This window comes from Ovis aries, chromosome 20, assembly GCF_016772045.2.
Source record: "Ovis aries strain OAR_USU_Benz2616 breed Rambouillet chromosome 20, ARS-UI_Ramb_v3.0, whole genome shotgun sequence".
In the NCBI taxonomy this organism is placed as follows: Eukaryota; Metazoa; Chordata; class Mammalia; order Artiodactyla; family Bovidae; genus Ovis; species Ovis aries.
In genome coordinates, this window is record NC_056073.1 from 36,906,063 (window position 1) to 36,932,991 (window position 26,929).

The following is a 26,929-nucleotide window of genomic DNA, read 5'->3' on the forward strand; positions in this document are numbered from 1 at the left end:
GAGGTGGCAGGTATGTGGTAAGTACAAATTTAGACATACCTTCCTCCTGTGGTGGGAGCAGAGCCGCTGCCTCTGTCTGGGGGAGTAAGTTTCCTCAGCCTGGAGAGGGTAACAGTCGGTGACTAACCAACACTCCTACTGACCATGAGACATATAATCTCTCTTCCTACGTGCCTCTAGCTAATTAGTTCTAGGAGGAGCCAGTGGTCTGGAAAAAAAGTTTCTGGTAACTCCTTTTCTTCTCCAATTTCCCCTCGTCTGTGCATTTTCATTAACTTTGGGTATTTCTGAAGACCCTACAGTGTTAATCAAAGACTGAGCAGGTGAAATGGTGAGAAAAAAAAAAAAATTTTTTTCCTGTCTTTTAGGCAGCAGTAACTGGCCTTAAGCCGACATCCCCAGAAAGAATAGGTCATGTAAATTACCAAAAAAAGAATTTTTAAAAAGGCAGTGATTTATTGTTCTGTCAAATATTTCTTATGGCTGGATATACTCTTGAGAAAGATAATTATTGAAAAGCATTGAATTCCTGGATACATATGGTTCCAGTGCTCTCCTCCAAGCTGGGCAGCCCATCTGAAGCTTCAGCATCAGTTCTTGTGGGGTGATTGTTGTGGCTGTGTTTTCAATTTGTATGAGTTCCCTGGCAAAACTTACACTGGCCATATTCTCCAGGATCCAAGGTCTTTAATTGCAGGCTGGCATGGAGGAGGCAGAACAGTGAAGTGGAAAGAACATGACCTTAGAGCCTGATGGATCAATTTTGATTTCTTACTGCACCCAATCAAGATAATGAACTTCTCTGAGCACTGATCTCATTTGTAAAATGAAGATAATAGTGTATCACTCTCTGGGTTTCTGTGACGACTGAGTGAGATCAAGTGCCTTGCACATGGCAGGCCACGGTCTGTGTTCATTATAAAATAAATGGTTATAATCAGTGCGTATATTCTATTAGAAACCTGTCTTTAAAAACCAAGATTTAATAACTACCTAACCAGACCTCTGCTCCCCCCTCTGTAAGCTCACTGTACCCCAGCTTACTCTCCTATTCCCAGAACATGAGGCCTAGAGTTCCTATCCATAATTTACAAAGGAACAGGGAAGCCGGTGAGCCGTGAGTCCAGCTGGGATCACGGTGGGGAGGGCAGATTAGAGAGAGACAGCTGGCCTGAGAGAGAAACCCTCCCTTAAAGGGCGAGGGGGCTCTGTCCCAGGCTGCAGAGCCGTCATGGGCAGAGATTTCTTCTCTATTTTCACCCACACAGTCACCTTCTCTTGGCTGATTCTATAACTCAGCTCATCTTCCCAGCAGGAGCCCCACCAGAGTGCCCGCTCCCTGAGGGTAGAGCCTGATCTTTCATTCCTTGTTGCCACTTACTACCCAGACCGTGTCTGGCATATACAGTGTTTTTGTGTGAACCACAACGAGTAGTTAGGAAGCCCTGAATAAACAAATGAATCCAAAGTCAGGCTTTCCACAAGGCTTTGTCTGGATAAAGGGCTGATGAGAGGGAGTCCCCTTGCAGGAAGGATGAAGGGAAGGGATAGTCTGGGAGTTTGGAATGGTCAGGTACACACTGCTCTATTTAAAATGGATAACCAACAAGGACTTACTGTATAGCACAGGGAACTCTGCTCAGTGTTATGTGGCAGCCTGGATGGGAGAGGAATTTGAGGGAGAAAGGATACAGGTGTATGTACAGCTGAGTCCCTTGACTGCCCACCTGAAACTATCACAACCTTGTTAATCGGCTATACTACAGTATACTAGAAAAACTTAAAAAAAACACTCCACACACACAAAATAAATAATTTTTATTTTTAAAATGAAAGAATTCCCTTGCCAGATAATAGGGCAGTCTTTCATCATCTCCACCTTGACCACCTGGGTGAACATCCAGACCTTAAACTGGCTCTGAAGATGGAAGGAGACCCTTTTGACTGCTCAAAGGAGATTAGACTGGGCAGGTGAAAAGACCAAGCTGACTTTCTAGTTCCCTTTTCCCTAGAGCAAAAATCACTCAAAAAGTTTCATTTCCAGCTGGATATTTTGTTGCATTATGTTGATATTATGAAAGAACTGCTCTAAATGCTTGGGAAAGGAGAACCCCTTCCCACCCTGTCCTATAAAAGTAGCTTAAACAAGATCAGTTTGTTGCTGACATAACAGGAAGGCTGGAGGCAGGCAGCTGAGGGCTGGTGAGATAGCACCGCTGTGGCATCAGCATCCAGCCTCCTCCTCCTGGCTTTCTTCTCTGCCATCCCTAGCACATGGCTTCCATCTTCACAAGAGCTGGTGTTAAAAACAGCTCGTCCAAGTTGGAGGATGGTCTGCACAAATGAGTGCTTGCCATCGAGGACAGGCATACTTCGTTTTGTGGTGATTCTCTTCATTGTCCTTCACAGATAGTGGACTTTTTTTTTTTTTTTAAAAACAAATTGCGGGTTTGTGGCAAGTCTGTCGGTGCCATTTTCCCAACAGCATTTGCTCACTTCGTACCTCTGTGCAGGATTTCAAGCTTGTCCATGATGACTATATGGGTGATGGTGATTTGTGATCAGCGGTCTCTGATATGACTATTGTAAAAAGATTATGACTTGCTTAAGGCTCAGCAGGATGAGCTGATGATGGTTAACTCATGTTTTTAAGCAATACAGTATTTTAAAATTAAGGTCTGTACATTTTTTTAAGACATGGGCTACTTAGCAGACTATAGTATAGACGTAACAGACTACACACTTAATAGACTACACTTAAGAGACTACAGTATAGTGTAAACATAATTTTAGATCCACTGGGAAACCCCAAAATGGGTGTGACTGGCTTTATTGTGCTATATGCTTCATTACGGTGGTCTGGACCGACCGTGCGGTATCTCTGAGGTCTTGCCTCTAGACCTTTCCCAGAAGCGCTGTCCAGACTCTTCCATTTCATCTCCTTGGCCATTCATTCTGCAAAAGGGATATGGAGATGAAGCATATGTTTTTAAAGCAGGACATATTTACACCTCCCAAATATAGAAGTTAGTGAAGAAGAGAATAGATACAGGGTAGGCAATTTGCAGTTTCGGACCAATTATTCTATCACTCAAGAGGAATAAATGAAGATGACAGAATCCAGGCTGTAAATTTAGGGAGAAATTGTTGGGAAGATGCAAGAATAGATCGAGGGGGCTGTGTTTGGGGGAACAGCTCCAAGAACCACACTGAGGACTGGCCTGCTCCGCTAGCTGCTGCTTCCAGGCCCCAGTCAGGTCTGCCGGTCTCTGAATAACCAAGTGTTTCTCCATGACTGTGCTGGCCAGAAAAACCACTCTCCCTGTGCCCAGCTTTCTCCTTCTGTGGCTTCATGCCTCCTTCCAAGTTGGGCAAAGTAAGTTTGTCAGGACCACCCTCCCCTGATTGCTGTGTGGGAGTCTAGGAAATGTAGTTGTAACTAGAATAAAAATTATTGCCTGTTATTATAGAAAATGCTATGGACAGAAGAGCCTGGTGGGCTACAGTCCATGGGGTCACAAGAGTTGGACACGACTTAGCGACTAAACCACCACATTTGCAATAATTCTCTACATTTCACATTGTTCTAGAATGAAGAGTTTATTAACGGGACTTACCTGGTGTTCCAGTGGTTAAGACTCCACACTCCCAATGCAGGGGACAAGGGTTTTGATCCTTGGTCAGGAAACTAAGATCTGGCATGCTGCGTGGCATGACAAGGAAAAAAAAAGTTTATTAAAAACAAGCACTGATGTGTTTGCACTAAATTAAGGTGGAATTTGCTCAGAGGGTAGCATTCAGACACTGACACGTTTTGAAAGTTTTCCGGGTGATTTTAATGTGCAGTTGGGGTTGAAAATCAGTGCTTTGCCTTTGGCAACCTATTCATATATTTTAAAAACAGTGATGGTAAAACAAAACATCTGTGGGACCATATGCAGCCCTTTGCCACCAGTTTGGGAATTCTGTTCTGTACTTTCAAGAAACTTAACCTTAGAGAAATGCAGAGAATCAGATATAGGAGCAGTGGCTGAAATTTGTACAGCAGATAAGAAGCAGGAGGATTCCAGTGGGAGAGGAAAAGGTGGTGGACTGAGATAATATCTGTGGAGCACCCTCCGAGACATTTTCCCATTGAGTGCCTATTTTCTTTCCCTGAGCCATCTCTGCTATTATTGTCCCAGGGAAGTGGAGTGGGCGAAACAAATACAATCCAGTGAACGAGGATGGGTCAAGCCTGGTTCCTGAAAAAGTGGCAGTTGACCAACCTGCTTGGTGTCACCTGGAAACTCCTCAGGTCCCACTCTAGAACTACTGAATTAGAAATCTGCATTTTAATAGCATCCCCAGAGGATTTATATTCACATTAACGTTTGAGAAGCACTGATGTAAGTAATTCCTGTTAAGTTGGGAAGGGCCATCAGAAACCCATTCCAGCACTAAGAGAAGGCACTCAGGAGAGAAGAGGTGAAGGGCCAGGGTTGAGTTATAACTGTTGAACTTCATCTTCAGGGTTGGGAAAAGATGTAGAAACAGTCTGGTATTATATTGGGGCAGATCCCTTGTTTCTTTGGGTATTTATTTGGGGGCAGTTCATCACATCATCCCACCCTGCATCTCTCAAGAACAACAGGATGGCACTGGCAAAGGATGGACCATGGATGAGCCTGATGGCAAAGTACCAGGTGCCCGAAGCCTGTACATGGCATGAGGGTTCCAGAAGCTCCACACACGCATCAGAGCAGGACTGTTCGTTCAGCCAGGAGACTGGAAAGACTCCTGGGCTCAGACTGAGGAGGCTTTAGAATATAGGCATGATGCCAAAGGTCATGGATTTCTTATTATTACAATCTCCTCAGACCAGGTCGACCGTATCTCAGCAACTACTAGTTCATTATGTTCAGAGACTTGACAAGGCAGGTGCCATCTCAGCAAAGCCAGGAAGGAGACTGGTATCTTCAGACTCCTATCTTCAGACGAAAGTGGTGAAGATATGGGATGTCCCTGCAGGGAGTGTTGGGTGGGGGTGGTGGGGGCGCATGAGTCTCTTTGAAAAAGAAGAAATTGACTCATGAGGTGTTGGAACCTTCCCCATCTTCCTGAAAGTTAACAGTTTAAAACCCCAAGAGCCGGAATTATCAATACATTTTGGTACTGCCCCTATCACTAACAGGAGCAATCCAACAGAGGGGAAATCAACGTAGGAATGCATTTTTGCCTATCTGAGACAAAAATGCACACATTTTACCCCAGCTATGCGACCGAGGACTTATAAGGAAGTAAAGCTTGAGTGAAGGTTAAAAGGTGAGGCGTGTTTGTCAGGAGGACAAGAGGGGAGGGGAGAGCATTCCGGGCAAAGGAAACAGCATTGTAAATTGTCAACAGCGTGATGAACTTGCTGAACTGAAAATGGTCCAGATGGTTAGGAACAGGGTATATGCGTGTGTGTGTGTGTGTGTGTGTGTGTGTGTGTGTGTGTGTAGGGACTGGGGGATGGGGAGTGGTGTGAAGAAATAAACCGGGTAGGTAGGGTCAGGTCTGGGAGAACTTTGGATGCCATGCTGTTTGCATTTTAATTTTATGGGCGATTGGGGAGAGGGGGATGGGCGCTATAGGACTTTAAAGTAGACTCGAGTTTCAGAATTAGCACTCTGGCACTGTTGCGGAAAATGACCTGGAGGAGTCTGAGATTGGAGGCCCAGACCAGTCAGGAAGCTAACAGATGGGGGGAGGGCTGGAATATGGTAAAGAAAGAAGTCTTAGGTTTCTCTGTTGGGTTCCTGTGTGGGCGGTGCTGTCATTCACTGAGAGAGGGGGTGAAGGAGAAAAGCGAGCACTTCACACAGCACTCGCCTTCATCTGCTTAAGCATCTACTCCTGGTTGGGCATTTAGGCTGTTTATAACAGCTTGCTATTAAACGGCTGCCATGAACATTCTTACGTAAACTATTATTCCTAAAATTTGGAGTTTGGAGGAGAATGAGAATAGATTTGTCAACCTGCAGAAGAAGGTTTAATGATGTTTTTAAATATTGTCAGATTGCTTTCTGGAAAGACATGCCCCGACGTACCTGTTAGTATGCCCTTCTGCATGCAGTCCCAATGTATTGGATTTTTGCTATATAAATCAATTTTAGGTGATTTAAAAGGTGGATCCTAGAGTTATTAAATTTTGATTTTCATAATGAATGGTAAGCCTGTGAATTTTGTATGCCTTGTTTTGTTGTATTTTCTCATCCTACCCGTTCATCTCTTTTGAAATCTTATCTTTGATTGACAACAGTGATAACCAGCCATCCATAGCTGTAATACTCTTATAGCTTCTATTTTTAAAATAGGCTTTATTTCATTGTATGACATAGTAATCCACATAATTTTTGATATGGATATCTAGTTATCCCAATAATACTCATTAATGAGTGACTCTCTTCCTGATTTCGGTTCTTTTTGGTTAATCATTGTTTCCTGGTTTCTAGAACAAAACATCTAGTATCACCACTTCACTGGTTGTTTTTTTAAGGCATGTCACTAATTTATGACAATCCAATTAAGATGCATGGATCTTCCTTACAACCTGCTTCTTCATGCAACTCGTATATAACATTTTGTAAAAAGTCATAGATTATTTTTCCCTTTGTCTGTATTTGCATCTCTTTTATTTAGAATACAATGGACAACTCTTCTAGTACAATATTAAGTAGGATGAAAAGGGAAATTTGTCAGCTTCCTATTTTGAAGTTGAACATTTCTAATGCTAACTTCTATGCTATGTGCAATAGTTACTATCAGGTTTAAGAATGTACTCTTTATCAAATTAAGAAAGAAAAATTCCTAAACTTTTAATCAAGAAAATATTTTGTAATTAATGGAATACTTTCTTTGTACCTATTCATGTAATTATATGATCTTTACTCTTTCCTGTTAATATGATGATTGTCTTGATCATGTTTTGTTATATTAACCTTTCATTCCCGAAATAAACCAAACTCAGTCATCAGTGATTATTTGTGTTTAGATGTTTGGAACAATCTCATTCTCCTCCTTCCTACTACCTCACTTACTCGCTCACCTTTTTCCCTTCCTTCCTTTTGCCCTTTCTTCCTTTGCATCTATGCTGATAATTATAGTTTTCTTCTTTGTTACTGGCCTTAGGTTTGGGCCATAAATTCATGTTTAACTTATAAAGTCAGGTCAGAAACATATTATTTTTTTTTCCATTTTTGAAACAATATGTGACAGAGTTATTTATTGTTGGAAAGATCTGCAAATTTAGCAAGAGTCAGTTGCCTTTTCTCCTTTTTTTTTTTCATTTTATTGTGAAAGCTTTTCCTTTTTTTCCCCCTTCTATTTAATTCTGCTGGGGCGTTTTTTTCTCTGCTATTGTCTGGCCAAAAAGTTTGCCTTGGTTTTTCTGTAACATGTTACAGAAAAGTTGAATGGAATTTTTGGCCAACTCAATATAGTAAGTGTGTTATAATAAATCATCTCCTGTTGCTAATTTTTCACTCTAAGGTGGAGTAACAAAGGTACTTGGTGCTTGGAGATTGATTTTTGAAGACATTCTCAGAAAACCTCATGAGGTATTCTTTAGGACAGTACACTAATCAAAATGAGACCTTTTATTTCTGCAAGTTTTGTTAGCTTTTATATTTTTGGAAACTCATCTGTTTTGTTTTGGTTATCAAATATTTTAACATACAGTAGAAAATAATAGTCTTCCATTTTAGTGGAATAAAAAATTGGGGTTTGAATTGTGATAGCTATTTTTTTGGACTGAATATTATTAATCCAGATTTTCTTTTTATTTCATTGATAAACACTTTTTTAAAAATTGTCAAAGAACCTCCTGTTACTCATGCTATAGCTTTTGCTTCTTTATTTATGCTTAGTTTATCAGTTCTCCTTTTCCTAGTTTTTCTTATGATTTTCTTTCTTCTTAGAAAACAGATAATTTAGAAAATTCATTAAATAAGGAAAATTAGGGCTGAGTCTGACAACCCAAGACAACTATGTTTATTTTGATGCATTTACTTGCATTTGCAAAATTTTGTGACAGTCATGTATAAGCTTTATCAACCACATGTAGGTATTAGACCAAACGGATGTGTTGTTTAAAATATACTGAATTATATAGTGGATTTGCTCTCTGATGTAGGTTATTATTTAAAATTTTAATCAACTCTACTATTGTTTATTCTTTCAAGTTGCACTATTTTTTACTTTGGGAATGTGGTGTGTAGAATCTTTTTTTGTTGTTATTCAAGTGAAGAAAATTTTTTGTGCTTTATTTGATTGATATTTTTGATGACCCATTGTACTAAAACAAAGTTTTACTTCTGTGATTCTACGTCTGTTAATTATACCTAATTTATTATAATAATCAATCCCACACTTTCTTTGTTCAGTCTTGATCCTTTGGATTTGTCGTGTGGAACACCATCATTTCAAAGTACAATTCTATTTCTGTCTATATTTTCCTTGCGAGGTATGCTGGTATTCTTAGACTTTGTGCTGTTTACTATAACTTTGATTATTCTTTCAAGCAGTGAGATAGCCACGCTCAGTTTCCTTTCTTCTTTTTTGACAGGGACCATTGAAAATGTCTGCTGCATTTGTTGCATTATTGCTTCTGCTTTATGTTTCAAATTTTTGTCTATGGGACTCTTAACTCCCCGACCAGGGATCGGAACGGCACCCACTGCTTTGGAGCTGAAGCCTTCACCACTAGACCACTTGTCAAGCCCTCCCTCAGTGTTTTCCCCAGACGTGTCCCTTGGCACACGTATTGGTTTCCTGGGACTACCTTAACAAAGGGCCACAGACCAGGTGGTTTACACAACAAAGGTTTGTTGAGTCACAGTTCTCCAGGCTCAGTCCAAGATCACGGTGTTGGCAGACTCGGTGGCTAAGAGCTGTGAGGGAAGGAGTGGTTCCAGGCTTCTCTCCTCGGCTTGCAGACATGCGTCTTCTCCCAATCTCTCTTCATACTCCCTTACTTCTGTGTGTCTCTGTCCACATTTGCCCCTTTATAGGGTCACCAGCAATACCGGATCAGCGCCCGCCCTAATGATCTCATTTCGACTTGATTATCTCTGTGGAGACCTGTCTCCTGATAAGGTCACATTCTGAGATACTGGAGGTTAAGACTTCAATGAATGAATTTAAAACATTAAACATTCAGAGGATGATGTTTTGAGGGAGATATTCAATTCAGCCATTCAATTCAGCAAATCTTTATTAAGTACCCAGTGTGGATTGGGTTCAATAATCAAACTAGTCACACACTTTTCTTGCATCTCCTTGGAAAATTATCTTTGTTTTTGCTATTCTTTCCTCTTTCATTCATCAGGTTTTTAGAATGTGCTTTAAGCTTGTTATATCTTGAGATGATGATCATCTTATCTAATTTGGTTACTTTTCTCGAATTTTTAAACATTAAGTATTTAAACACAATATTTACTATTTACTTATGTAGGCTTCTCATACAAACTGGTGAGCTTTCTCTCCTTCTGGGGGTGACGAGGAGTCAGAAAGTTTTCCATGAAGGTGCCATGCATCAGCAGTGTACATGAGCATGCATTTTCTTTTACATACATTGGGCTTCCTGATAAGATCTTGTTTGAAGAAAGCCATGAGTTCCCTGTCTGTGTTACCTTTCCCAGGTAATCTAGGGGGATGGGTGCATCCCCTCACTGCAGGGAACATTGACTGTTTATGACCCACTGCTGCCCCCCTGGTCCAAAGAATTGCCCTTGGTATGGAGCTGCCTGGAGGTTATACCCCTCTCAGCCACCCCCAGTCAATGACCAACTGGTGGGATACAAAATGCTGGCCCCTTGCCTAATGCATAATGGACTTTGGTGTAGGCTCCCAGGCTCCCTGGGGATCCAACTGAAGCTAGGCTCCAGCTGAGACAGCATCCTTGTCCTTTTTTAGGTTTTTCATCCTTCCCTATCCTTCTCTTATTCCTCCTCTCCAAGGGCATTTCCTCCATAAATCACTTGTGCAAGAATCTCCATCTCAGCTTCTGTGCTAGGGAACTTCTATTCTAGGAAAACTTTCTTTAGACAAAAGGGTTCCACAACTAGATATTGGGTAAAAATCACAGCTCTAATATAAATACGTTGTGAGACATCTACCAGGGTAGGTGGAATCCCAGGTGGTTCTAGGAAAGAAGTTAGAACTCATATTTCAGTGATCTTACTGTCTTCTGAGAAAGAAGCCACTGGAGACCACTTTTAATCAACAGATATGAGATGAACCATATAACTAACCATTATTGTGGGGAAGTTCCAGACCAGTGAATACCATCCAATCAATGGAAGGAGATGCGTCAGACTCTGATATGAGATTGTCAAATGTCTTCTGTGCTGCTGCTGCTGCTAAGTTGCTTCAGTTGTGTCTGACTCTGTGCGACCCCATAGACGGCCTCCCACCAGGCTCCCCCATCCCTGGGATTCTCCAGGCAAGAACACTGGAGGGGGTTGCCATTTCCTTCTCCAATGCATGAAAGTGAAAAGTGAAAGTGAAGTTGCTCAGTCATGTCCGTCTCTTAGCGACCCCATGGACTGCAGCCCACCAGCCTCCTCCATCCATGGGATTTTCCAGGCAAGAGTACTAGAGTGGGGTACCATTGCCTTCTCCAAATGTCTTCTCTAGGGAGAATTAATTATGAGTCCTTCTCATAAATATGTTTTTATTTTTGTTTCCTCTGATGGGAATGCAAAGACCTGAGGTTGGGAGGCCTTAAACTCAGGAGAGAAAGAGAACAAAGAAGAGAAAGGAAGCAGGTCAGAGGCGCACGGTGGGAGGTGGGCAGCCGAGAAGGTGTGGTAAAAGCTTTCTCCAACTGGGCATCTCATGGTTCCATCAAACACAAGTGCAAAACGAAAGCGTCTTGTCCCTAAATCAACCTGTTCTTCTTCCCTAGCTCACTAGACAATGTGACCATCTATCCACTCCTTGTCTTTTCCCAGACTGTTATCCTCTTTTCACTGTAGTCTTTCCCATGACTTCTGATTCTCAGAAACCAATCTAACAATCTAACAATTGTGTCAGTTGTACCTTTTAAATATTTCTCTGGTCCATTCACTCTTCTCCACCATTTCTACCAATCCTGTCTCGGCTACCATTACATCATGCCTGGACTATGCAATAGATTCCTAATGGGTCCATTCTCTACACTATAGCCACCGTGTCTTCTGAAACACAAATCTGACTTCTGCTATTGTCCTGCTTAAAACCCCATAGTTGGTCTCCATTTCCCTCAGGATGAAGGGAATATATATATATCCCAAAATATATATCGTAACCCACATGACTTTGCTTTATTTGGACTCAGCCTATGAAAATACTTTAAAAATCATTTTAAAGTGAAGTTTATTTATAATGTTCTGTTAGTTTCTGATATACAGCAAAGTGATTCAGATATATATATATATATATAATTTCTTTTCAGATTCTTTTCCATTATAGGTCATTATAAGATACTGAATATAGTTCCCCATGCTATACAATGAGATGTTGTTTATTTTATGTTATGTATACTGGTATGTTTCTATTAATCCCAAACTCCTGTCTTATCACTCTGTCCATGTTTCCCCTTTGATAGCCATAAATTTGTTTTCTATATCTGTCAGTCTGTTTCTGTTTTACAAAACAGATAAGTTCATTTTTTAGAGTCCGCATATAAGTGATATCCTATGATATTTGTCTTACTTACTTCTCTTAGTGTGATAATCTCTAGGTCCATCCAGGTTGCTGTAAATAGCATTATTTCTTTCTTGTCTATGGCTGAATAATAGTCCAATATATATATACATACACGCGCACACACCACATCTTCACATCTTTATCCATTCATCCGTCAACAGACATTTAGGGTGCTTCCAGGTCTTGGCTATTATAAACAGTGCTGCTAAGAATACTGGAGTACATGTATTTTTATTGTTTATTGCACTACTTTAAAACTGTCTTAAGTTGGAATATAATTAGTCTATAATGTATTCGTTTCCGCTATACAACAACATATGCACTATTATTGTTCATAGAATTCATATGGATATACGCTGTGCTGTGCTTAGTTGCTCAGTCGTGTCTGACTCTTTGGCACCCCTTGGATTGTAGCCCACCAGGCAACTCTGTCCATGGGGATTCTCCAGGCAAGAATACTGGAGTGGGTTGCCTTGCCGTCCTCCAGGGAATCTTCCCAACTCAGGGATTGAACCCAGGTCTCCTGCATTGCAGGCAGATTCTTTTCTGTCTGAGCCACCAGGGAAGCCCATGAATACTGGAGTGGGTAGCCTATCTCCAGGGGATCTTCCCAACCCAGGAATTTATCCGGGGTCTCCTGCATTGCAGGTGGATTCTTTACCCGCTGAGCTACCATAACATGGAATAATTATGTAAAAGCATATTGATGTCTAAGGAAAGACTGAATCTTCAGTGCTTTCTCTTTCTCTCTCATCTATTATCCATTATGTGAATTAAAAAGATTGTGTTCCTTACTACAGTTTTTATCTTTTATTAATCATCTCTAGAGCAGGAATTGGCAAAGTATAGCCTATAAACAAAATCTGGCTCATGCCTTGTTTTCATGAGTAAACTTTTGTGGGAACACAGCCATGCCATTTCAACATTATCTATGGCTGCATTTTTGTGACCAGGACAGAATTGAATAGTTGTGACAAAGACCTCAAGGCCTGCAAAGTCTAAAATATTTATTATCTTACCCTGTTACAAAAAGTTTACTGACCCCTGTACTGGAGTCTCATTTAATTCTACAGCAGTCTTGTAAGACATGTATCATGGTTCCATTTAGGCTATAATGGTGCTGGAATACATAGCAAGGTCAAGGTCACATAACAATGCCAGGGTCCAATCCCAAGTCGAAAACTCCACTATTTGTGCTCAGCCTCTTTTATATACACAATGCCACAAATCTTACAAAAAATGCTCTCATTCCTCTTTTTGAGATGAGAAAACCAAAGCTTTGTAATCTGTCCAAGTTATATAGCTGATGAGTAGAAGAGTGGGAATTTGAACCTACGTTAGTCTAAAGTGTCATTTCTCAGCCTCTACATACTTCCAGGTAACCCTGCCTCCTGCCTGGAAAATTCCATGGACACAGGAGCCTGGAAGACTACAATCCATGGGGTCACAAAGAGTCGGACATAACTCTGGGACTTTCACAACCCTACCTCTAAAAATGCATTCCTTCTCAAAGTTTTTTGAAGAGCCATGATTTGATCCTAGCTTTAGAAAAAAATTGTCATGAAATTAATACTGAATTCCATTCCCTTCAGATGCAAAGGTAAGGAAAACAGCTGATGGGGTTGGCGTTGTTTTACAGGTATGTTTTTGTACTTCTTGTGCTGGGATTTTCTAATCCATAAACCATTTGAGGATATCATTTACCTAACAAAACTTGTTAAAACTGAGCTGATTCATTGCACAATAGTCCTATTCTTCCCCCTATTTTTTTTTTTTTTTTGCAGATTAGCAGGCAATAGATGCAAAATTACTTCTTATACAAATTCACTATGTAATCCCATCAGATTGACTGGAAGCATACAGTTTAAAAAGGAAATTGGGGACTTGCTTGGTGGTCCAGTGGTTAAGTCTTTGTGCTTCCAATGCAAGGAGCATGGGTTTGATCTCTGGTCAGGGAACTAAAATCCTGTGCAGTGTGGTCAAAAAGAAAAAAAAATTTTTTTAAAGAAATAAACTGTTTAAGACTCTCCCTCCTGTATTTCTTTCTGACCTTTGAACATGTAACACTGCAAAGTAATCATCACTTTATGATGTCCAAAGAGTCTCATTTTATCAAAGTACAGCTAGGATGTATGGGACAAGGAGGAAATCCACATTTGATCGGTGCAGTGTTGGGTTGTAATTCCATCTGGCTTTGTGGGAATGAATTGGCAGCCAGATGGAAGTGAGTAGAACTAGAGAGACTGTGTCAACAGTGGGAATAGAAAAAGAGGCTGTGATAAAGACAGAGAAAGAAACAGAAATTCCCCTTGCAGATTTTCACGGGGGTTTTGCGGGTGCAGGCAAAGGAAAGTGACCCAGACGTAGACAGGGGCATGACTGTGAGCCCAGGCCTCACAGAGGTACTCTGTGAGGTTATCATTGTGCTTGTTTCACACCTGGGAGAACAGAGGCTTCGTGTGATGTCTCACCCAGGGAAGAAGGGAGAGAGAAGGGCACACACAGCAGGACTGGTTAACAGAACTGGTGCCTTTGAGCACCTGCCCATCACATGACAGAGACAGCCTCTGAGGTGAAATCTTCCACCCATGGGCTCGTATGCCTCGTAATGCATTTTGTCTCCGTGTTGGTTTGTTTTTATCCCAGTAAGAATGAGCCATGCGGGCTTGCTTTCCATCACAGACAAGAATGCATTTGCCTGTTGCTTGTTATGCTTCTTCTAAGAAGTGGCATTTTTAGATCTGGAGCCCATACTGCAGAGGGCAGGAGAGAAAGAGAAAAATACTCCTGGGACAAAGAGTTCCCTTCTAATTATGTTATGAGGAGTTGCCTGTTGACTCCCCCGGCTGCCTTGAATCAAGCCTTGGGATCCTTAACAAATGGCAGGTGAAATTCACACCAGGCAGTCTGCCGGGGTTGAAAACTGACACCAATAATTCCCAGTGGACTATTTTTGCAAAGGTGTAAAGTTTGTTTTCTTAAATTACTTTGAACACAATTCCCATGATTTTAGAGGCTCTTTCAACAGGACCTAAAAGATCTGGCAGAAGGTAGGGGAGGAGCTTACGATGATCAGAAGGACTTTTAAAATTAGTTACATCAATCTTAAGTACTCACAACATTGCTCTTGTAATTGTCATGCTTTTTTCTTCATAAGCCACTGCAGCAGGACAAATAACAGATCGCTTATTCTGCCAGCTTCCACACACCACTGAAAAAAATAATTTGCAGAGCTAGTGGGGGAGTCTATACTGCATTGAATGAGAGAAAAATCAGGTGATGTTTCATTTGTATTAGCTAGAAAAACAAAGAAATTAATTCATGAAACAAAAATATAGACTATGAAATCAACCTTGAATATTCATTAGAAGTACTGATGCTGAAGCTGAAAGTCCAATACTTTGGCCACCTGATGTAAAGAGCTGACTCATTGGAAAAGACCCTGATGTTGGGAAAGAATGGGGCAGGAGAAGAAAGGGACGACAGAGGATGAGATAGTTGGATGGCATCACTGACTCAATGGACATGAATTTGAGCAAACTGGGAGATAGTGAAGGACAGGGAAGCCTGGTGTGCTGCAGTCCATGGGGTCACAAAGAGTCAGATACAACTGAGCGGCTGAACAACAACATTACAATAGGGAACATTTGTGATTAGAGAGGCTGACAAGATGACTCTTAGTGGCCACTGGAAAATGCCACTAATGTGAAGGAAAGTGATCCAATGGGCTGTTTTTCTGCCTTGTTTGAACAAGTTTTGCCTGTGTGTGGTTACAACAGTGTGGTATACCTACAGGTTTGCTAGTTTGGTGAGCTTCTAGGATTTCCAGCAAACATTGACACTGTTTTACAACTCCTATGATTAATAAAAAAGATGATTTAAGAAATAGCTGATAGTAGAAAGAGGACACATAAAACGTGTGCAGATTGTATTTTTTTTTATTTTTCTATTTGTCAGTGCTAGAGTAATCAAAATGTCTCACAAAAGTGAGAATGCAGAGGCTTCTAATGAAGGCAGGCTGGATCTCGACATGCTTGGGGTTGTTGCTGCTGAAGAATGTCTCCCAGCAGCCTGTCAACTGGTGCCTGAAATAGTACCACCCGATTCATGCCTTTGGATTTGGGGTGGTTGTTAAAGAGCCAGTGCCCACAAGGCATATAACCTTAAGTCTAGGTTAAGTTATTCGTGAAGGGCCTCTGTCCCCGGTGTGGCAAGTGATTGGCTGGGGAGGGTTCTGGGTGGGCATAGAGTCATCAGGTGGCACCTGGGAGAAGAAGAAGCTCTGAGGGTGCCAGCAGGTGTCCTAACAGAGCCAGGGTGGGCTGACTTCACCCATTTCACTGTTTCCTAGCCTGGTAATCAAATCAAGGATGACAACATAATGCTGAGACACTTGCTCAGCGGTTACCTGCAAAGTCAGAGAACCAAGAAGATGCCTCTGGATTTCAAAGGCCTCCTACCCTTGTTATTTGTAGAACTGGGTCGAAAACCACCCAGGACCTAAGAAAAAATCCACTGTTGACAAGATCTTGACTTCTGGGTTGATTAGCATTGTCAATCAGGAAGCTTTGGCCCCGGTGTGAAAGAACAGATTGAACCGTGATCTTCGCAGAGTGATGGAAGCAAGGAAAACCAGCAGATGGTTGGCAGTGATGTGGCCAAGGCGTTGATAGCAACAGAGCCCGGGGCTCGCAGTTCCTTAGTCAGCTGAGGCCCTGCGTACTGCACAGACGAGGGAGTGGGCTGTCCCAGGGTCGTGTCAGGACACGCGTGGAGCCCGAGTCCCAGGCTAAGCAAAGCAGATTTTCCCTAATCTCTTCAGCACATGGTCCTGCGGGTGCAGCCCTAGAGAGCTTCACAAATGGCCTAAGAGGATCTCTAATGGTTTGTACAATTGCATACTCCTAGGATATTTTCTGAAATTTTAGGGGCAATTTTCAGTCTTTAACAAATTAGGAAAGTTTCCCTGTGTATGAAAGTTGTCTTCAGATATTGACTGTCTAGGTCAGTTTTAAAGTTTTTTTACATTTTATTTTGATGCTTGATTATGGTGGTATAAAGGGATAAAACTGGACCTCATAAGAAAACCTTATACACAAATAATTCCCAATTGGGAGAGAAGGTGTTGGGGGCTACACACACACGCACACATATATATATACACACACACATAGTTATAATGTGTATACTCATATACGCACTAGTTTCCAACTACAAATATTCTGATAGATCCCACCCCCGTCCCCAACCCTTTCAACTTGTTTCATTACTGTTTTGGCTATACTTGTATTTATTTATAATTCATTTATTTTAAAAAATTAAAATAATAAAACTTACTTAAACTAAAAGAACCCGATTCTCCCATTTCTTCTACTGCTTCATCACCACCTCCCCATAATCAGATTGAATAATCTAATATAATTGCATTTAGGTGTGGGAAACAAAATACATCTTCAGTGGCTTAAACAAAAAGAAAATAACTTTTCTCACTTGAGAGATCTGGCATTGGTGGGTTTTGGTTCAGCAGGGAGATAATGGGAGGGCCCCTATTGTGTGATTTGCTTGGCCCTTTCCTTCATAAACGCAAGAAAGCTGCCGTAGCTCAAGCCATCACATCCATAAGGAGGAAAGGGAAGTGGGACTAGGATCATGCCAACTACCAGCATCTGCCTGGGAAGACTTCTGCTTATGTATCATGGATCTGAATTGAGTCCCTTGGGTATCTGCACTTCAGTGAGGAATTTGTAGTAGGAAGGTCTAAGGAGAAGTGGAGGAGGCTTGGGGTGGCCATTTAAAGAGTTTATTGCAGTTACAGCCTGGGTGGGAGGAGAGTTTGGGGGAGAATGGATACGTATACATGCATGGCTGAGTCTCTTTGCTCTTCATCTGAAACTATCACAACATTGTTAATCAGTTACACCCCAATACAAAACAAAAAGTTAAAAAAATAAAGTTGGTTGCCTTTGTAATTACCCATGTGATAAAAGAGTCTGCCGTAATTAGTTTCCACTATGGTCAGAAAATGACCAACTCTGATTGAGTGACCCTCACAATTGAAATGGCTCTTTATTCTGCTTCTAAGGTAAGGTTTCATTGCTAGATGTGGGCACTGAACTTTGATCCTTAGGGACATCATCTAAAAGTGTATTTCCATGAAGTAAGAAATACGCAGGAGAAGAGGCCTGGAGTGGTTGCAAAGTCCAGACTTTAAATCAAGAAGGCAGAAATGCCTTGTCCTTTTTAGTAATGTGAAATCCTGAGCATGTCTTGGAGGCCATATCTCTATGTTCAAGCAGTTCTTGTACCTATTCACCTTTGCAGAAAACTAATGAAGAGTGAAGACTTGGTGTCTAACAATGGTTCCCTGGGTGGGACAGCAGTAACTGTAGGATCTCTGGGTAGCTTTGGCCTTGGTAAACCACACACAGTTGTGATGAGCAGTTTTGAAGGAATCCTCCAAGAATACACCGAAATAGAAATCAAAACAGTGTGCCCACAATTATGAACTACTGAGAAACAGTACAAGCTCTGGATTCCAGTTCTATTTTGCTACATCCAGCTGTGTGAGTTGGGCTTCCCTGATGGCTCAGTGGCAAAGAATCTGCCTGCAGTGCAGGAGATGCTGGTTCGATCCCTGGGTCAAAGAAGGAGGCAATGGCAACCCACTTCAGTATTCTTGCCTGGGAAATCCTATGGACAGAGGAGCCTGGTGGGCTACAGTCTCTGGGGTCACAAAGAGTCGGATATTACTGAGCAACTAAGACTTTCACTTTCAGAAGGGTGGGTCACTAACATCCAAAGGATATTATTTCCACATAAGTGAAATGATGAGTTGGATTAGGAGATAATTTTTTAAATATAAAGGATAATGATGTTCCCATAAAGGCCAAACATTAATCTGTATTTTTAATTAGGTGGATTATAGAATATATGGTTTAAGATTGGATATCATCCATTAAAATTGACTCAGTTGCAATTAAAAAAAAGAGTAGCATTACCCCAATTTTTTTTAAATAGAAGTTTCATTTCCTGCATTCCTTACATTTTAAAAAATATGACCAGCTTGGCTGACTATGAGAGCACATGAGTCTGTTTAATTGGCAGCAGTGAATATGTACATTTAAATACTAATTCAAACAGTATAACCTCCAACTAACTGCTGCTCAACAGTTATCAAAATTTCCACTGAGATTATATTTATGAACTGCCAAATCTGCATTTCTAACCCAGATTTCTCTGTTGAAGAAATTGAACTGCCCGCTGAATATTTCTATGAAGAAAGTCCACTCTGAGTTTAAGATGGAGTTCACTTCTCCTGCAAACCTGTTTCTCTTTCTGACTCTTCTACTTCTTTGAGAGAACCCACCATCCCGCCTCTTGATTTCCTCTTCTAAATATCTGTCTCCCCGAATCTTCTTGTTTACCACCCCCGCCATCATCCATCCTGGCTGCTTTAACCACTTGTATGATTAAGAAGCAGCTACCCAACCTGGTTTCTCCCATTCTAGTCCCCATTGCAATCCATCCTCACAATCTTGCTGAAACAGAACTATCATTATTCTTTCATTCACCACATATTTATTGAATGTTTCCTGCATGACTGCCTCTGTTCCAATGGCTGGAATTCAGTAGCACCCAAAACTAAGTCCTAGTCTTCATGGAACTTAACATTGCAAGAGAGACAGACAAGAAATTAACAAATGGATATATACTAAAATGATGGGTGGGTTGAGTGCTATGAAGGAAAGCAAGGTAGCCATATTTTTAGGTAAGGAGGTCAAGGAAGGTGTTTCAAGGGTAATATTACCTTCAGAATGAAGTAAGAAAGAAAACTAGGTGAACATCAGAGGAAAGGATGTTCCAGAATGAGGAAGACCTAAAGTAAAGAGCTTTCTTGGTAAGCTCAAAGAGACCAGTGAGGTTGGAGTGGAGTCAGCCTTTTTGGTAAGTGGAGGAAAGGAGGCCACGGAGGTGATGAGGGACCAGATATCTAGAGGCTGTCCAGCCGCTGAAAACTTTTTAGTCAGAGAGGAGATGACCTGACTCATGTTTCATCCATCGCTTGCTCTATTGAGTAGAAAATAAACTTTGTACAAGGGATCAAGAATGGTCTGAAAGAGATCAGTAAGGAGGGTTTTGCAGAGTTTGTGCAAGAAATAATGAAGAGTTTATTTCAGTTCAGTTCAGTTCAGTTGCTCAGTTGTGTCCGACTGTTTGCGACCCCATGAATCACAGCATGCCAGGCCTCCCTGTCCATCACCAACTCCCAGAGTTCACTCAGATTCATGTCCATCGAGTCAGTGATGCCATACAGCCATCTCATCCTTGGTCGTCCCCTTCTCCTCCTGCCTCCAATCCCTCCCAGCATCAAAGTCTTTTCCAATGAGTCACCTCTTTGCATGAGGTGGCCAAAGTACTGGAGTTTCAGCTTTAGCATCATTCCTTCCAAAGAAATCCCAGGGCTGATCTCCTTTAGAATGGACTGGTGGGATCTCCTTGCAGTCCAAGGGACTCTCAAGAGTCTTCTCCGACACCACAGTTTAAAAGCAGCAGTTCTTTGGCGCTCAGCCCTCTTCACAGTCCAACTCTCACATCCATACATGACTACTGGAAAAACCATAGCCTTGACTAGACGGACCTTAGTTGGCAAAGTAATGTCTCTGCTTTTGAATATGCTATCTAGGTTGGTCATAACTTTTCTTCCAAGGAGTAAGCGTCTTTTAATTTCATGGCTGCAGTCACCATCTGCAGTGATTTTGGAGCCCAAAAAAATAAAGTCTGACACGGTTTCCACTGTTTCTCCATCTATTTGCCATGAAGTGATGGGACCGGATTCCATGGTCTTCGTTTTCTGACTGTTGAGCTTTAAGCCAACTTTTTCACTCTCCTCTTTCACTTTCATCAAGAGGCTTTTTAGTTCCTCTTTAGTTCCTCTGCCGTAAGGGTGGTGTCATCTGCATATCTGAGGTTATTGATATTTCTCCTGGTAATCTTGATTCCAGCTTGTGTTTCTTCCAGTCCAGCGTTTCTCATGATATACTCTGCATATAAGTTAAATAAGCAGGGTGACAGTATACAGCCTTGACGTACTCCTTTTCCTATTTGGAACCAGTCTGTTGTTCCATGTCCAGTTCTAACTGTTGCTTCCTGACCTGCATTAAGATTTCTCAAGAGGCAGGTCAGGTGGTCTGTATTCCCATCTCTCTCAGAATTTTCCACAGTTTATTGTGATCCACACAGTCAAAGGCTGTGGCATAGTCAATAAAGCAGAAATAGATGTTTTTCTGGAACTCTCTTGCTTTTTCCATGATCCAGCGGATGTTGGCAATTTGATCTCTGGTTCCTCTGCCTTTTCTAAAAACAACTTGAACATCTGGAAGTTCACGGTTCATGTATTGCTGAAGCCTGGCTTGGAGAATTTTGAGCATTACTTTACTAGCGTGTGAGATGAGTGCAATTGAGCGGTAGTTTGAGCATTCTTTGGCATTGCCTTTCTTTGATAAAATATGCATAGCAGACAATTTACCATTTTAACCACTTCTAAGTATACAGTTCACTGGCATTAAATATGTTCATATTGTTATGCAACCATCACCACCACCCATCTCTGAAAGAGTTTGCATCTTCCCAAACTGAAACTCTGTACCCATTAAACAGTAATTTCCCATTCCCTCCTCCCCCCAGTCCCTGGTAACCACCGTTTTACTTTCTGTCTCTGTGAATCTGACTGTCCTAGTTACATGATATAAGTGGAATCATATACTATCTCTCTTTTTGTCTCTAACCTGTTCACTTAGTATAATGTCTTTAAGATTCATCCATATAGTAGCATGTGCCAGAATTTCCTTCTTTTTTAAGACCAAATAATATTCCGCTGTATGTATAGACTATGTTTTATTTATCCACTCATCTTGATGGACACTTGAGTTGTTTCCATCTTTTGGCTATTGTGAATAGTGGTGCTATGAACATGGGCATACAAATACATATTCAAGACCTAGCTTTCAATTTTTTTGGTATCTACAGAAGTGGAATTGATGGATCACATGGTAATTCTTGTGGATTTCTTTGAATGTAGAGATCATAAGAATCTACTTCTCTGTGTAAAATATTTCAGTGGTTTTCCGCTGCCTTCAGGACAAAGTCCAAAGTCAGGTCAAACATCCTGCATGATCTCACCCTTTGACAATCTCTCACAATCCTCTACCCCCACATTCTAAATTCTAGTGAATTTCTTTGAATCTGTAGAGGAGGCCATGCTGTTTCCTCCTCTGAAAACCGTTCCTCCCCACAGCTGATCTATGCTTATCCCTAGTTCTCCCTTACAGAGCATCTCCATCCTGTGTGGCCCCCATGGACCTTGCTTTTCCCCTGTCACACACATCACCCATCCTTGCAGGGCTGACATAGATTGATTTGTCTGTGCTGCCCCTGAGATGGTAAGTGCTGTGTTGCCCCAGACTGATATATGTAGAAAGAGTACTGAATCAATGAACAAAAGAGGATATACAATAAAATGACGATCTGTCCTTCCTCAAAACGTGGTACTTTAGAACATGAGTGACACACAAAAATACCTCTAGGGGCCAGACAACCTAAATGTGTGATGTTGAGCACGGGAGGTTTAATAAAGTAGAAAATGGTGGGACCTGCGGTCTTCTAGAGCTGTACTGCCCAGTAGGGTCACCACGAGACACACATGACTATTTACATTAAAATTAAATTAAATTTAAATTCTGTTCTTCTACTAAACCAGCCACGTTTCACATACTTAGTAGGTTGCTGCATTGGACTGTCAGCTACCGCACTGGACAGTGCAGATAACAGAGCATGTTCATCACAGCAGAAAGTTTTTTTACCAAGGCTCCTCCAAGGAGTACATGTCCCATCTGGAGGCATTCAAATTAAAAAATCTTAAACACCATGCTGGCCAAGCAAAGTACTTTGGCACCCAGTTTCTAACCTCTGCTCTCAAAAATGAATCTTCTGACAAAGCCAGACACTTGGAGACTGAAGCACAGGGATGTGTCTTTGTGGAAATGAGGGTCTCTTATGAATGAGAGAATGACAGCGAGGATGTTAATTACTCCACTACTGTGGTGGTTGTCGCTTTCTGAAAACCCTGGGGGAAGTTTCCCTTGGATCTTAGTGTCAGGAAGAGCTGTGTGTTTTTCCATCACAGTCTGATTCTGTGATTGATCAAATTTCCTTGTTTTGCATTGGCTGCTAAGGGTTACCCTAGTGAATCTAATTTACTTTAGTATTATGGTATTCTGTAGTAAACATGTACTACAATTTAATTCCCCACCCCATTATTGATAGATCCTTCAGTTGTTGCCTTTTTTCCCTATTACAAACGATGTTAACGGATGTCCCTGTCCATATATCTTCACGCTGCTGTGGGAGAGTGTGCTGAGAAATGAAACGGAAGTGCCAGGTGGGAAGGTATGCTTATCTTTAACTTTGAGATGTTGCCAAATCACCCTCTGAAGCTCTTGTACCAATTTACATTCCCACCAGCTGTGTGGGAAAGTGAGAATGTCACTTTCACATCCTGATATCATTTGGAATTGTTACCATTTTTGCCAATATAATGGCCTTACCTATCTCCTTGTTGTCTGCCCTCTGCATTTCCCCCAACTCTTTGTGGGGGGAAACCACTTATTCATCTAATTCTGGTTCCTCTTCTGAGAGTTCCCAATACATATCCTTTGTGCATTTTCTTTTGGGTTATTTATTATCTTCTTATGGTCGGGTGGGAACCAGGTACATTTTAAAAATAACAGCTTTATTGGGATCTGATGCACAAAGCCGTAACATTCCTCCCCTTCAGAGTATACAATACAGTGGTTTTCAGTCTATGCACAGAGTTGGGCAACCATCGCCACTGTCTGGTTTCAGAACATTTTCATCATCTCCAAAAGAAGCCTTGCACCCCAAGCAGTCTCTCCCACTTCTCCCCATCTCCACCCTCCAGACCTAGGCAATTGCCAGTCTCCTTTCTGACTCTACAAATATGCTTATCGTGGATATTTCCTATAAATGGAATCATATAATAAAATTAAGGGCTTCCCTGGTGGCTCTGTGATAAAGAATCCACCTATAATTCAGGAGACAAAGGATGCTCAGGTTCGATCCCCAGGTCGGGAAGATCCCTTGGAAGAGAGCATGGCAACCTACTCCAGTATTCTTGCCTGGAAATCCCATGAACAGAGGAGCTTTGTGGGTCACAGACTGTGGTGTCGCAAGAGTTAGACACAAGTGAGCGACTGAGCACCATAATAAAATCCATTTTGAAATAATATGCAGGTATAAGTAAACGGTTATTTTAATGGTTAATAGTTCTGTGTTTTTGAATTATGTCAGTGTCTGTTCATGCTTAGATGCTTTTTACTTGCATCTAAATCTAGTTTTTCCCCCTCTAACAAGAATGATGAACAAATATATATATATATGTGTATATATATATGTATATATATAATTTTAATTTTGCCTTCCCGATCCTTGTCATTATTCACCTTCAAGGATTCCCAGAGATCAAAATCTCCTCCTTTGGAAAGCATTGGCCTGAAGTAAATCACAATCTAAACACAGCCCTGTAAGAGCAGGGCTAAAATTCAGTTCTGTTTACATTTGGCTGAACTAAAAGGGGTCATTTCAAGAAAGAGTCAAAGACTAGAAAAGGAAATGGCCTGGAATGAGTCTAAAAGACTTAATGTTTAAAAACTGGGGAACTCTAAGGGAACTTCCAGCTATTATCAACTGCATGATTGAAAAGGAATCAACTGTTAGGGTGACCATTCACATCAGTCCTTTAAGGGTAAAGAGCACAAAGTATATATTTAGGTGTATGCATAACAGTGTGCAGGGCAGGAATGAGAACACCGACCAGAAAATTCCTCTAGGAAATACATTCCTTGAGAGCTCAAGTTGGGGGTGGGGAGAAGAAAGGATGGTCTGTATTGAATGAGAACCAGGATTTTTCAGTTCATGAGGTGAAAAGGATTGGGTTAAATAGCAATGAAAGTTAAATGTAATCATAAGTCAAATATAATGTTCACATATTTTATTTTTCCAATTGTTCCAAAGCAAACAATGAGTGGTGGTTATTGGTTTTCTTTGCATATTCTGATAGAAAGAGTGGTATGTTTCATTGCGTGGATTTAAAGTTCAAAAGCATGTTATTTTCAGTGGGAGTTGTCTTCCTAGTTTTCTACTGGGTTTTAGGAATCCAAGTTATTCCAACATTCAGTGTTACCGTGGAGGGTTTTTTTTGTTTTGTTTTGTTTTTTACCCCTAGAATGTAAACACTTATAGAGGAATTATAACTCATCCAGCATTTGCACATGCCCACAAGGACTTAACAAATGTGATCTGCTACTAGACAGAGATAATGACTGCAGATATTGTTATACAGGCTGGCATCTCCTCCCAAGGAAATAAATGTATATCAAGGTCTTCTGGGCATGCGCTAGATCTCAATATAAATGGGATTATAAAATAAATGCAGTATGTTTTCTAGACTTGAAATTTCTATTTCTCACTGGTTCGCCTCTTCTGTTTATCCTGTTTTTAACAAGAAAATTGACTAATCCTCCTGTGGTTTACTGAAGTAAGAATGAGGAGGGTCACAAAACATAGACTGTAACACTTCAGTAACCTCAATGAAGTGTGGGAGTACAGTCTAAACTTAAGAATAATTTTAAAGAACTATGGTTTGTGACTTTCTGGCTCATACGTGAACTAAAGCTTCAGGCAAGGTATTTCCAAGTTAAGGGCCTCCTGCTCTGTGTTTATGTCCCATCTGTGGGCTTCCCTGGTGGCTCGGTGGTAGAGAATCTGCCTGCCAATGCAGGAGACACGAGTTCGATCCCTGACCTGGGAAGATCCCGCATGCCTCAGGGCACCTAAGCCTGTGCGCCTTGGCTATTGAGTCTGTGCTCTAGAGCCCAGAAGCCGCAACTGCTGAAGCCCGAGCATCCTAGAGCCTGTGCTCCGCAACAAGATAAACCACTGCAATGTGAAGCCAGTGCTTGCCGCAAAGAAGTGTAGCCTCCACTTGCTGCAACTAGAGAGGAACCCAAGCAACCTAGCACAGCAAAAAACAAATACGTAAAATTAAAAAAGCCCCTGGTGGCTCAGCTGGTAAAGAATCTGTCTGCAATGGGGGAGACCTGGGTTTGATTCCTGGGTTAGGAAGACCCCCTGGAGAAGGGAACAGCGACCCACTCCAGTATTCTGGCCTGGAGAAATCCATGGAGTCTATAGTTCAGGGGGTTGCAGAGAGTTGGACATGACTGAGCAACTTTCACTTTCACTTTCAAAAAAATATTTATGTCCCATTTGTGATGGGTGGTGCAGTGTGCTAACATGCTTACAGCCGGTAGTTTGGGCAAATAGAAGTGAAAATATGATCAACCTCATTTTTTTTTTTTAAATTCAAGTGTTTATTGAGACTTTTTTTGTTCAAGAGATGATCTATAGTATGGCTTCTTTGGTAGACTTACACACTTCAAAGTATTTAAATTGCCAAGGTTCAGTCAATAATATTGAAGGTTTGCACCCCAGGCACTTACCAAAGAACTCAGCACTTAATTGGCTGCCAAAAGCACAGTGGAAGCAATTAATATCGAGAGATGGTTTAAAGGGCATGTTACTTAATTATTCATTTTCCCAAATCCTTCCATTTCTGTTTCTGCATTCTATGGGACCTAAAAGTAGCCATATTTTTCAATCAGGGTGGTTTTTCAGACTTTAATGTACCAGGTTCCTGGGCCCTGTCTACTCAAATTTTGAATGAGTTTTTCTGGGATAGGGTTTAGGAATTTGTATGTGTATCAACTAACACCAGCTTCCCCAGTGGTTCAGATGGTAAAGAATCTGCCTGCAATGCAGGAGACCTGGGTTTGATCCCTGGGTTGGAAAGATCCCCTGGAGAAGGGAATGGCAACCCACTCCAGTATTCTTGCCTGGAGAATTCTATAGTCAGAGGAACATGGAAGGCTAGAGTCTGTGGGGTGGAAAAGGGTCAGACACAACTGACTAACACACACACACACACAAATAACACCAGGTGATTTTGACCCACATGTACCAGTGACCATGTTTGAGAGACTGGATATGAATACATTGATTTTCCTACACGCTGTGTTCTGATAGATTATTTGGAAGGTGGAATGCAATGCAATTTCCTACGAAGAAATTTTTGCATCTCCTG